Source organism: Dromiciops gliroides, chromosome 1 (genome assembly GCF_019393635.1).
Source record: "Dromiciops gliroides isolate mDroGli1 chromosome 1, mDroGli1.pri, whole genome shotgun sequence".
In the NCBI taxonomy this organism is placed as follows: Eukaryota; Metazoa; Chordata; class Mammalia; order Microbiotheria; family Microbiotheriidae; genus Dromiciops; species Dromiciops gliroides.
Window position 1 is genome coordinate 753848843 of NC_057861.1, and position 14436 is coordinate 753863278.

The following is a 14436-nucleotide window of genomic DNA, read 5'->3' on the forward strand; positions in this document are numbered from 1 at the left end:
CTCAAGGCTCAATGTACTTTACAAACATTTAATAACCAATTGTGCCCTCTGTAATATGTAAAGAGGACATTCAAGATGATGATTCAGTGTCTGAAACAAAATTTCAAATGAGCTTTGCCCCACACCCCTACACTAGGAACTGGGTTGGTGCTATGGGTGTGTTGAAGTGTCTCAATTTATAAAGAAAAAGGGTAGGAGAGGGGCAGCTGTGTGGTGCAGTGGATAAAGCACTGGCCCTGGATTCAGGAGGACCTGAGTTCAAATCCAGCCTCAGACACTTTGGGCAAGTCACTTGACCCTCATTGCCCTGCAAAAAAAAAAAAAAGTGGTAATTGAACTACCCTAGAAAACTGGATTCAGAAACTTGGGCAAATGCCTGATTTGTAATGAATGAGGTATATTTGTAAATTGTACCTATGGTTGTTTATGGGTGTCAGCAGGAGTGTTTGTGTGTATGCAAGGCTCGGGTTGGACTAACTAAAAGTAATAACATAGATCTTACATTCTACTGATAAAGCAAAAAAACATCATAGCTTAGCATGACAGAGGAAAGATCAAATATAACCATGGTGACTTAATATAAATGAACTGAATTCACCTATAAAAAAATGAGCTAAAGAATAAGTAAAATGGCAATAATCTGGGGCAGCTAGGTGGCGCAGTGGATAGAGCACTGGCCCTGGATTCAGGAGTACCTGGGTTCAAATCCGGTCTCAGACACTTAACACTTACTAGCTGTGTGACCCTAGGAAAGTCACTTAACCCCAAATTTGGAGGCAAAAAGTGCTGTAAGCCTCTAATAAAGGAAAAGGCCTCAGGTTTTCATCTCCATATCTGGGACACTATAATGGGACCTGTGAGCACATGAAGCTACTCTTGTTTTTATTGCTATTGTGTCTATTCTTTCTTGCATTTAACTGAAAGAGTATTGGGGATAGTTACAACCTTATAAATTTTAAAAGGTCAAAGGTCTGGGAAATGAAGTCCATGTGGGTTTTATGGAAAGCCCAGATGGTAAAGACCAAAATCCAAAGCATTTTTGACCCAACATCAATCAAGAGCAGCCTAGAAGGAGCAATAGGGATCCATTAACTATGAAGCGTTTGGGGGCAAATGCTGTGTAGAAACTACTTTAAGTTTGGGCATACTCTCCCCAAGGACCAAGACGTTACAGGAAGATTGTACTCCAAGGTGCTGAAGATCAGTATCCCGAAGATTGTTCCCTGCTCCCCAGGGCATTGATGATGCTCTAGTGGAGAAACCTGAGCTCCATCCAGACTCCCAGATTCCTGTGGCTTGCTCTCTTCAAAACTCCCAAGATCAGAGACTCTAATCCCTTCACCAGATACCAGGAGCAAAGGCAATACTGAGATCCCCAAGGAAGAAATGAGGCAAAGCCAGTAGCTGAAGGTTACAGGTTTTTTTGAATGTCTCTACAGCTAATCAAAAAAGCCTCTTCTTAGGCAGGTGAATGGCCACCTGAAACACTTTCAGAATGTCTATTCATACTCCATGTCTGTCTCTCCAAGGCATCATCATATTTCCTTACATCAGCACAATTCCCCAAGAAGCTGCTCCTTGGCATTCTTTTTTTTTTTTCTTTAAGTGAGGCAATTGGGGTTAAGTGACTTGCCCAGGGTCACACAGCTAGTAAATGTTAAGTGTCTGAGGCCGGATTTGAACTCCTGACTCCAGGGCTGGTGCTCTATCCACTGCGCCACCTAGCTGCCCCCCTGGCATTCTTCATTCACATGGAGACAGCATCTAAAACACTCTGGGCATATGCTGTATGCCCATTACTAAAGGGCGGGGCAGGAAGAAAAGAAAAAACCAATCAACACCTGACTGTCAGACAACGCAAGCAATTTGCCACGACTCTTGTTTCCTACCTCATTGATGAGAGGGTGGAGGCCCATTTCCCCATTTCTTCTCCAGCACCAAGTTTAGTCATTAAAGTTACACAGTCTAGAATGTGTTAGTAAAGATATCAGGAGTGGAAATATGGTGGGGACCAAAAGAGTCAACATGGCTCTGTCAGGAACAAATCATGTGACATTAACCGTGGGGTCATTGTTTTTTACAAGGTTACTAACTTCTCAGAGGAACATTGTAGATGTAGGTCCCCTACATATTAGGACAATCTTTTGTCCTACTAGTAACAATGTCATTAATCCATATTATTTCATATAAATTATATTATATTTTAGTGTAGTTCCATAAAGTTTCTAAAGCACTTCACAAATAGTATCTCATTTGATCCTCATAACAATCCTGAGAGATAGGTGCTATTATTATCCCATTTTCAGATGAGGAAACTGAGCTTGATAGAAATTAAGTGACTTGTTCAGGGTCATACAACTAAGAAGTATTTGAGGCTGTATTTGAACTCAGATCTTCCTGACATCAGGTTCCATGCTCTATCCACTGTGCCACCTAGCTGATCATAGGATTATAGATTTCAGGCTAAAAAGACCTTAAAGATAATTGAGTCCCTTACCTCATTTTTCAGATAAGGATACTGAGGCCCACAGAGATCAAATGACTTGTTCTGGTAGCAAGTAATAGAGCTGTGATTTGAACCCAGATCCTCTGACCCCCAAATTCAAAGCTATTTCCACTAGACTTTGCTATTTCTCATGACATTATTTGCAGAAAATATGGAGAGGTGTGGACTATGTGGTGGTTTCAAACTCAAATAGAAATGGATCCTTGCAGGCCTCATATGGATTTAGAACACCACCGCTTAACATGCTGCTTTGTATTTTATTTATTTTGTTAAACATTTCCTAATTACATTTTAATCTGGTAGGGAGCACTTTGCAGGCTGTTTGTGGCCTTCTGGTGGAGTGCTTCGGGCCTGGCAGTCATACAGTCAGATGGTTTGAGGATTGGTTGAATGGCAGAACCCAAAGATTAATCATTAAGGGTTTGGTGTTAACCTGGCAGGAGCCCTCCACTGGCCCTGTGCTGTCTCACATTTTCATCAGTGACTCAGATAAAGCAATTAATTCCCTTCATATCAAATTTGCTGATGACTCAAAGGTAGGAGGGAGGGAGAGCTCACACAATGAAGGGCAGAGTCAGGATCCAAAAAAATCTCGACAGATACATGGGGTCAAATCAAATAAGATTAAATCTCATTGAGATGAAGCAGGACTGATGCCTGATCCAGACACAGACTCCCCAGCTTGCCTAGCCCAACCTATAAAATGATCAAGAAAACCACAAGGGGGGCAGCTAGGTGGCGCAGTGGATAGAGCACCGGCCCTGGATTCAGGAGTACCTGAGTTCAAATCCGGCTTTGGACACTTGACACTTACTAGCTGTGTGATCCTTGGGCAAGTCACTTAACCCCAATTGCCTCACTAAAAAAAAAAAAGAAAGAAAGAAAACCACAAGAGGGGCAGCTAGGTGACGCAGTGGATAGAGCACCGGCCCTGGATTCAGGAGGACCTGAGTTCAAATCCGGCTTTGGACACTTGACACTTATTAGCTGTGTGACCCTGGGCAAGTCACATAACCCTCATTGCCCCGGACCCCCCCCCCCCCCCCGCCCCAATTAGGGTAGCAATAATACAGTAGACTGGCTAAAAGTCAAAATAAGATAACACTAGTAATACTACTAATGAGCATTTATATAGCATTGTAAGCTTTGAAAAAGCACTTTATTATTTCATTTGATCCTTGCAACAACCCTGGGATAGGGGCTATTATTATCTCCATTTTACAGATGAGGGAACTGAGTCAGACAGAGATTAAAGTGATTTGCCCAAGATCACACAGCTAGTAAATGTCTGAAGCTGGAACTTAATAAAATCTTTCTGACTCAATGCCCAGTGTTATCCACTTTACTGCCCACCCACACAACTGCTTGGATAACTGGCTAGATCAGATCAGAGCAAAGATTGATACAAATGCAATAAAATAGTTGAAGTCACAAATAAACTCAAGAACTATTTTTTAAAAAAATTCTAGCAAAACTGACAACAGACATCAACTCTAATGCAAGAGAACAAATTCAAATCACTAAAACTTGAAATAAGAAAAGGGAACTCACAGGAGAGCAAAGGAAGCAAGAATATCATCAGAGGGATGGTCCTGCACTATTCCATTTGAGAAACTAAAGATATCAGGTAGACACCTAGAGAGGTACAAAATGCCCAAATTAACAGACTAAGAGTATCCAGCAAAAGAGACAGAGAAGGATTATTTAGAGAGGAAGGAGGAGAATCAGGAGAGAGTGGTGTCCCAAAAACCTAGAGAGAAGAGAGTATCAAGAAGGAAAGAGTGATCAACATTCATTTTTCTTGAAACATTAAATATATTGCCATAAAAGTATTTTCCCTTAATGGGATGGAAAGTATATCTTAAAATCATGAATCAATATTCTACATGGGGGAAATAGTGGAAGCATTCTCACAAAAAAGAGATGTAAAAGCAGATGTCCATTCTCATAAGTCCTATTTGACACAATATTTTAAAATCATATCAATGGTAATAAGGCATGAAAAATAAATGAAAAGACTAAACATTAGTGATGGAGGAATAAAAATGTTTTTATATATAACAAGACTATACTCTTAGAAATCCCATGGTAGTCAATAAAAAAAAATAATTGAGCTGAGGAATAACTTTAGTAAAGTAGTGGGATATAAATTTCATAGTGATTTTACCTGGTTCTATATAGAAACGCTTTATTATTTTTGAGTTTCATTAAATATATCAATTAATATAAATACAATTTTATTTCTTATCATATTGCCCCAAACCATCCATACCAATTAGATTTCTTCTAATTATTTAGGACTTTATTTGAGTCAATACTATTTTGAAGTCTTTAAGAATCTATATCACATGCATTTATAGGTAAGTTGCTTCCCAAATATTTAATACTTTTTGATGTGTTTTTTTTTAAAGTAGCTTATTTCTTATAATGTTTTCTTGATATTTCGTGGTTGGCAACAGTGGAGCAGAAAAGGAGTGGGTAGCTTTCAGAATTCTGTTAAACAGCACCACATTTGCTCATCTGGGCTAGAACTACACTTGCAAACATCAGGATTGGTTTAACAAAAAAATGATGGGGAAATTCAGAAGTGGCTAAATGAAAAAATGAGAACTCCACAAAGTTTGCCAGCAGGATAGTTCATTCCTCTCTAAGAAGCCAGTATTTAACTTCAAAAGTACAGCGCAGGAGAAGCAGGATTCTTGGCTCAGTAAGAAGGCAGATGAAATTCAGTTTTGCATGTCCAAAGCACTTTTATGATGCCCTGAAGGCTATTTATGGGCCAAAGACCTATGGTGTATCTCAACTACTCAGTGCTGATGGAACCACATTGATTAATGTCAAGGACATGATCCTGGAGAGATGGGCTGAACATTTCCATCGTGTTCTGAACAGACTGTCCTCAATCAATGCTGAAGCCATTGACCATTTACCTAAGGTTGAAGTCAATCCCTCTTTAGTCAGACTTCCAACTAAAGAAGTTTTGAATGCCATTAGGCTGTGTATGGCAAAGCACCTGGTGCTGATTCTAGTCCAGCTGAGATTTACAAGGCAGGGAGTCCACAGCTCATACAAAACCTAAATTTTCTGGGTTATATGGCAAGAGAAGGGCATCCCTCAGGAGTTCAAGGATGCTTCCGTTGTCCATCTCTATAAATGTAAAGGAAATAGATCGTCCTGTGGCAATCACTGGGGAGTCTCTTTCAATCCTGTGGGACAAGACTCTTGCCAAAGTCCTCCTTTAATAGTCTAATCCTTCATCTGGAAGATGCTCATCTACCTGAGAGCCAGTGTGGCTTCAGAAAGGTCTGAGGAACAGTTGATATGGTGTTTGCTGCCTGATAACTACAGGAGAAATGCCAGGACCGATATAATCTTAGAATGCTCTACCACAGGTCAGGCACAAACAGTCCATATGAACATTCAGAGTGGAGAAGTCTCTGAATTTGTACCTCTCACATTTCTTTTGAGTTACTGCAATTCTGCTCCCCACATAGAGCACAGCACCCCATACTAGGTGTGCCTACATCCAATATAATATCATTTTGGTCCTCTTTGATAATGAAGGACAACAACCCACCAACCAACTATGTGTCAGACACTATGCCAGGTTATGAAAATAGAGAGACAAAAATAAAAGTCTCTGCTGCCCAAGGAACTTACATTCTATTTGGAAGATTGTATATATGCTTACAAAACATACAAAATTAATGAGGGTTATATTTTGTTTGTTTGTTTTGATTTTTGTGGTGTCTGGAAAAAAGTACCATCAGATAAGTACATTAGCAAAGCCATCATGAAAGGAGGCAGTCATAGGGCAGCTAGATGGTGCAGTGAATAGAGCACCAGCTCTGGAGTCAGGAGGACCTGAGTTTAAATCTGGCCTCACACACTTGACACTTACTAGCTGTGTGACCCTGGGCAAGTAACTTAACCCTAATTGCCTTACAAAAAAAAAAAAAAAGAAAGAAGGCAGTTCTTCGGCTGAGCTCTGAAGGAAACTAGGAATTATAATGACTGGTGAGTTTATCCATTTAGAATAAAGAATATCAATAATAAATCAAATAAATAAAGACTTGCAATTTAGTAGCTGTGGAGGCTGAAGAAGAGAAAATAGAATATTGAAATTCTCCAGAGGACAGAAGAAGGAAGGCACATCTGAATGGATAAATGGCTTGGAGGGAAATGAAAGAGAAATCCTACTTTTGTAAATGCAATGGAAAAGCATTTATTAAGCACTTTTTATGTGCCAAGGGCTGTTCTAAGTGTTGGGGAAACATAAAATTAGTCCTTGATCTCAAGGAGCTCATGTCTGAATTAAATGTGAGCACATAAAGGAGGCTTCATCTTCATTGAAGATAGAATGGCCAACTGATATTAGGGGTCTGGAAGTCACAATGAGAAAGTATGTGGTAGAACTTGGGGAGCAATAGCAGGGCATAAGGTTCCAATCTAATGGGAAAGGAAGAGTGAGTCTGAGAGCTGGGGTGGAGTGGAGCTCTGGATTACTTTAGGTAGAGGTAGGTATTGGTAGGTATCATCCAGCCAGGAATGGGCATTCATCCCATGTGTAGTGGGAACTGGGCAATAGGTGTTCTGGTAGGGGAGCAATGGGTCCCCCAAAGCCTATTCTTGTTGATCTGTCAGGTGCTTATTGGTAGATTAGTATCTGTCAGTCTGGGGCTTGGGGGGCAAGAAGGAAACATCCCCGGCTCAACTCTTCTCATCCCATGTGATTCTCACCCATGTTCTTCCATGGATTCTCCTCAGAGGATAATCCAGGGTGCTGGTGACTTCCTTCAGATTTTTTTTTTTTGTGACAAGAGTGATCAGTAGAACCCCTTGATCTTTTGGTGGGGAACCTCCCGTGGAACTAGGGATGCATTCTTTTTTTCTCCATGGGGAGGGCTGTAGGCTTTGTCCCCTTGATAAGGGACATATACAACCAGCCTTTTTCTGGATGATTATCACATGGTCCCTTTAACTGAAGATTGTGCCCCAAAGAGTTGACAACTAACTCGGGAAGAGTCTCTGTGGGCTCGAAGCAATGAGGAGAAGTAGCTTCTTGGATCTTTTATAGGTGGCCTCTTTGTTGGGACTCACAGATAACACTAGGTCTCCTTTAGATTTTCACCAAGTGGGGAAGAGATAGCTCTGGCATTCTTCTCCACAAACCCAGACCTCTTCCCCAACCCCACTTCAATGGCAACTGCATGCACATAGCAGGAAGAAGACGTGCTTCCCTAAGGAAGCTGGAGAATGGTCCTTAAGTGCCTGGCTGCCTTTTTAGCTCTGAGCCCAGGTCGCCAAACAGTGATCCTTAAAAGTGGACATTTCAGAGGGCAGCTAGATAGCACAGTGGTAAAGCACTGGCCCTGGATTCAGGAGTACCTGAGTTCAAATCCGGCCTCAGACACTTGACACTTGCTAGCTGTGTGACCCTGGGCAAGTCACTTAACCTTCATTGCCCTACAAAAAACAAAAACAAAACAAAAAACAAAAGTGGACATTTCTCAGCCTGTTGGTAACCTTGTGAGATCAAGGGGTAATAAAAGCTTGCCCAGTAGGAAATGACTTCTGCATTTACTGCCCCCAATGAATCCATAGGTTTAATTCAATGCTAGTTTTAAAAATTAAATTAATTTTTTTGGGTTACGTTTTAAGTTCTGAACTCTCTCCTTCCCTTCCCCCCACCCCCACTAGAGCAGGTCACTATTTAACACAGATATCTATGTATCTATAAGGACAGAAAAGATAGATATATATACACACACACACACAAACATAAATACCTACATACACACATATATGTAAAATCATACTATGTGTATTTCTGTTTATCGGTTCTTTCTCTGGAGGTGGACAGCATCTTCTTTCATAGGTCCTTTGTAGTTGATTTCAGTATTTATAAAACTAAGAATAGCTTAGTTGCTCATGATTATTTTTGAACAATATTACTGTTACTGTACACTAGGGTTTCTTAAACTTTTCCCCCTCATGACCCCTTTTTACATGAGAAATTTTTACTTGACCTTGGTTATATAGATATATAAGATAGGTATAGAAATCAAACATTTACTACCAAATTTTTCAGGACCCCCATATGGGATTATGGCTCCCAGTTTAAGAAGCTTTGTTGTATACAACATTTTATTGGTTCTGCTTATTTCACTCTTCATTTTTTTCATGTTTTTCTAAAACCACCTTGTTTATCGTTTCTTACAACAGCACACTGATATTTCATCACAATCCTTTATCAAAACTTATTCAGCCATTTTCCAAGTGATGACTATTTCCTCAATTTCCAATCCTTTGCCACCACAAAGAGAGCTGCTATCGATATTTTATTATTATAGAATTTTATTAGAATTTTTTTCTTTCTTTCTTTCTTTCTTTCTTTCTTTCTTTCTTTCTTTCTTTCTTTCTTTCTTTCTTTCTTTCTTTCTTTCTCTTTCCTTCCTGCCTTCCTTCCTTCCTTCCTTCCTTCCTTCCTTCCTTCCTTCCTTCCTTCCTTCCTTCCTTCCTTCCTTCCTTCCTTCCTTCCTTCCTTCTTTCTTTCTTTCTTTCTCTCTCTCTCTCTCTCTTTATTTTTTGTTGTTGTTGAGGCAATTGGGGTTAAGTGACTTGCCCAGGGTCACACAGCTAGTAAGTGTCAAGTGTCTGAGGCCAGATTTGAACTCAGGTACTCCTGAATCCAGGGCCAGTGCTCTATCCACTGCACCACCTAGCTGCCCCTACTATCAATATTTTCGAATATATAGGTTCTTTCCATTTTTCCCTGATCACCTTGGGAAACAGACCTTATAGTGGTATTTTTGGGTCAAAGAGTATAGGCAGTTTAATAACTCCTTAGGCATAATTCCAGATTGTTCTCCAAAATGGTTGGATCAGTTCACAGTTCCACCAACTATATATAGGTGTCTCAATTTTTCCACATCAAATCAATGCTAGTTGAAAGAGCAATGAGATTCCTCAGAGGATGGTATTAACAACAGACTTTAAGAAACAAAGGGTAAAAACATCAAGGCAAATAAATCAATTTGTATGCATTTATTAGGGTGCTTCCCATGTGCCAGATCCTGTGTATGTTAAGTGATGGTGATACAAGAGAAAAGCAAGAACAGGTCCTACCCTCAAGAAGCTCACATTCTTTTTTTTTTTTTTTTGCTGCGGGGCAATGAGGGTTCATTGACTTGCCCAGGGTCACATAGTAGTAAGTGTCAAGTGTCTGAGCCTGGATTTGAATTCAGGTCCTCCTGACTCCAGGGCTGGTGCTCTATCTCCTGCACTACCTAGATGCTCCCGAGCTCACATTCTAACAGGGGAGACGTACAGGATAAATACAAAACAGAAGGAAGGTGGCCTCAGGAGGGAAGGCTCATGTGGCTTCACTTGGTACTTGGTGTTGGAGCTGAGCCTTGCTGGGTGTCCAGTCGATGTCTTAAATTCACCATGTCCCCTAAACCTTCCCCCTCCCCTCTACCTTTCCTATTACTGTAGAGGGCAACGCCATCTTCCCATTTCTCCAGGTTTAAACCAGGTGTCATACTGGACTCCTAATTATCCCCCCCCCCCAAATCCTGTTGCCAAGGCCTATACATTTCACCTTTGTAACATCTCTCGAGTATATCCCCTTCTCTCCTCTGATGCAGCTACCACCCATGTGGAGGCCCACATCACCTCATGCTGGGAGTATTGCAATAGCCTGGAGGTCTCTCCCAACTCCAATCCATCTTCCATTCAGCCACCAAAGGGATTTTCCTAAAGCCCATGTCCTACCATGTCACTCCCTCCTTCCCCAATACATTCCAGTTACTCTCTATTATCTCTAGAGTCATGTACAAAACCTCTGTCTGGTATTCAAAGCTCTCCTTTCTTTGAGCCAGTCACACCAGCCTCCGTCTTGTTCCATGGCCAAGACCTTCTATCTCTTGGATCCAGTCATTTTCCATGGCTGGTCCCCTTGTGCCTGGGATGCTCTTCCTCCTGATCTGTGCCTCCTAGCTTCCCTGCCTGAACCATACCGACTAAAATCCCACCTTCTCCAGGAAGTCTTTCCCAACCCCTCCCTCTTAATTCTAGTGCCTTTCCTCTTTTTAATTATTTCCCATTTACCCTGTATGTAGCTGGCTTTGTCTATATTTGTTTGCATGTTGTCTCTCTTATTAGGTGCTAAGCTCACTGAGAACAGGGATTGTTTTCTCTTTTTGCATCCTCTTCACTCAGCACTGTGTCTGGTACATAGTAAGTGACTAATAAATATTTATTTTTATACTTCTTTTTATTTTATTATTTTCCAGTTATATGCAAAGATAGTTTTCAATGTAGGTTTTCATAGGATTTTTAATCCCCAATTTTTCTCTCTCCTTCCCTTCCCTCCCTCCTCCCCAAGACAGAAAAAAATCTGATAGAGGTTATATATGTACAATCACATTAAATACATTTCTGCATTAGTCATGTTGTGAAAGAAGAATCAGAGCAAAAGGGAAAAACCTCAAAAAAGAAAAGAAAAGAATGAAAAAGTACAAACAGTATGCTTCAATGTGTATCCAGATTCCACAGTTCTTTTTTCTGGATGTGGAGAACATTTTCCATCAGAGTTCTTTGGATTTGTCTTGGATCATTGCACTGCTGAGAAGAGCCAAGTCTATTACAGCTGATCATCACACAGTGTTGCTGTTACAATGTTCTCTCCGTTCTGCTCACTTCATTCAGCATCAGTCCACTTCAGTCTTTCCAAGTTTTTCTGAACTCCGCCTGCTTATCTTAATAGGTATTTATTGACTGACGTAAAGGAAGTCAGACATTCTATGAGGTGGAGGTTAAGGGGGAGAGCATTGGAGGCAGGCCCGGTGGGGTGGGGCTGTCAGGGCCCAGGCACGGAGACGGGAGGTGGAGGGTCCAGAGCTGGCAGCTAGGCCAGTTTGGCCGGCATTCATGCCGGGAAGAGGAAGGAGTTAAAAGACAGGAACGCTAAGAGGGACAGGACAGGCCGTGGAACTCTTTCTATATCTCAATGCTGTGGAGTCAGACACGGAAAAAGCACCGACCAAGCACAATGATGCTCCTGCCTTGGGGTGTAGGAGCCCCAAGTCTAGAGGGATTGACAAAGAATAAGGCAAAGGAAGGAAGGCCTCCGGGATGCTAGGCCCGGGCTTGATGCCATTTGCCCCTTGGTCTTCTAGTCCAGAACGTTCCAGACCGACAGTGTCAGCAGCGTCTTTGTCGCCCCTGGAGAAGCCGAGCGCCGGCTCCTGATGCTTCCTGGCGCTGGTCCGGGCCAAGCGGACGGACGGAGATCCGGCTGCGCAAGGAGCAGACGGCCACTCCCCTTGCCACCCACCCCAGGACGGTGACTTGGGGCTGGGAGAGAGGGCCTCTGACGGTGGAGAGAGCGCGGCGCGGCCCCGCCCGCCCGCCCCGCAGCCTCAGGTGACGGGTTGGTCTCAGCTCGAGGGCGCCGGGGGTTGAGCAGCGTCCCCGAGGGCCCAGCGGCACTGTCCAACCTTCCCCCAGGCGATCCAGTCGCCCGTCCTCCCTCCTTCCATCCGTGCGCCATCCCTCTCTCCCTTTAGCCACCTTTCCTGTAGTTCTTCCAACACACTGCTGTGTGTCTCCTCAGGTATTATGAAAGGAACAAGGGAAAGAAAATCCACGGGATGGGCGGGGGAGGAAAAGGCTGCTATGTGGGGGTCCATTACTTAGGTCCCTGAGGCCGCACCGATTGTAAGTATCAGAGAGATTTGAACTCAGGTCCTCGGACCGACGGACCTCAAGTCGGTAGGGGGCGTCCAGATGACAACCATCCCCGGGTCTTGAAGGCTCAGCTGTGCGGAAAGCCAAAGCATCCCATGGATCTTTCCCCGATTTCCTTTCCTAGAGCTGAAGGATTTCTGTCGGTTCTCCGAACGGTCGGATTATGCGCTACCTGATTGTTTCTGGTCCTTACTGGTTCTTAATCCTTCAACTGACGGCTGACTGTTTACAGAACACTGGCGTCTGGAAAGCACTTAGCATTCATTATGTCATTTAAACCTCGCAACAGCCCTTGAAGTATGGTCATTCCCATGTTACAGGCTGGGAAACTAAAGACTCAGAGGTTAGGTTATTTGCCCATAGTCACCCAGCCAGTACAGATCAAAGGCAGGACTTCATTCTAGGGCTTCTTTACTCTGAGGTCAGCCTTGTGTCCACTACGTGAGGTTGCCTTACTTTGTACAGGGGAAGAAACTGCTAATTGCTTCTTGGGACAGTCCTTTCTTGGCCCACATTCAAGACCCTTTAGAGTGCTTAATGTTTACTGTATTATTTCATGTGATTTTCAGTATCACCCTGTGAGATAGGGACTGCCTGGTCGATCATCTTACAGTCGAGGAAACTAAGGCTCAGATAATTAGTGTCAGAACCTGACATTTCATAACTCCAAGACCAAAATAAGGTTTCAGTGGGAAGGAACACAAACATGTTCCTTTGGACTCACTGCTCTGGTCTCATTAAATGGTATTAAGAGGTGTTTATTTCCTGTTTGAAAATACCAGTTATAGAATTTTAGACATGGAGTATACCAGGATTGGACAGAGGTAGGAAATTGGTGAATTGTTCTTGAGGACCATCAACATTTCCAAGCTGCCTTTAGAGAGAACAGGACTGTTTTATGTAAAAGTAACCAAGGATCAAATAAGATAGTATTCTTAAAGTATTACAAATGACAGAAAAAATAAGATACAACTGTCTGCTCTCAGTAGTCTGATGGCATGTGCTTGATTGCTTCTGGTCCTGGCTAGGTTGGTCTCCTTTATATGGAGAAAAAGCTCTGCTTCTGATGTCACTTATTGGCAAATTCTCAATTTTTAAAAACTTGGGTTTGGAGGTTTGAGGGGCTAAGAGACCTGTGGATAAACATGGATACACGTGGTTTATCTTTTTGTCACTCATGACTAGTCCTTTCACCAGGTAAGCAGCAGCTTTAAATGCATGTGGTTTTTATTGGGGTGGGAGGAGAAAGATATATAATGGGCAATTTCTCATAATTAGCTTGAGGGTGACACTCATTTAGTCATCTTGGGTGACTCTTGGCTGCACACTGGTTCATATCTTATGCCTATCATTTACTCTCCGTGTGACATTGGGCAAGCCACAATCTCATGGGGTCCCAGTTTTCTCGCCTGTAAAATGATGAGGTTAGACAAGACAAGATGACCTTGATGTTTCTTTCAGCTCTAGATCTGTCAGCCTATGGTAACAACCTGAGGGTGACATTGGAAGAATTGATCACCATCTCCAAGTAAGGGAGGGGAAGCCCAGGAGGATTTCTTGCAAAGGAGGAATCAGATCTGTTGAACTTTTAGCCTGAAAATTTTGAGGTTAACAGCAGCTATACTTCCAAGCAAATTGAACATTTTATCATGTAAGCAAACAAGAAGCATTACAGTCAATGATTCTTAATATAGACATTTCATCTGCTGAGGAAAGAAATCTTCTTAAATGGAAGTTACATTGGCACTTTTCATATACAGTAACGGATACCTGGATGCTAAGAACTCAAGGTTTTTTTTTTTTTAATTTTAAGTTATATTGGGAGACAAAGAAGGATCTGAGAAAGCATTAAACCTTCGGTTGGGGAAGATGGGCTGATGATTGATAACCAACAAGAGAGTGAAGGTAGAGCTACCCAATCCCCATTTTGTTTCTGTTTTCTCTACCAAAAAGACTTTCGTCTGGGAGGGACAAAGAATGACTCATAGGGAGTTGGTAACCAAGAGAAATAGTAAAAGAAAACCTAGTTATCATCGATGCCCAGATGAATGAGCTCCCCAGTTCTTGAAAGAATTGGCAGCTGTGATGGCCAAGCCCCTGTCAATGATGTTTGAAAGATTATGGAAAATAGGAGAGGTTTAGAAAAGGACAAATGTTCTGATGAGAGAGAGAGAGAG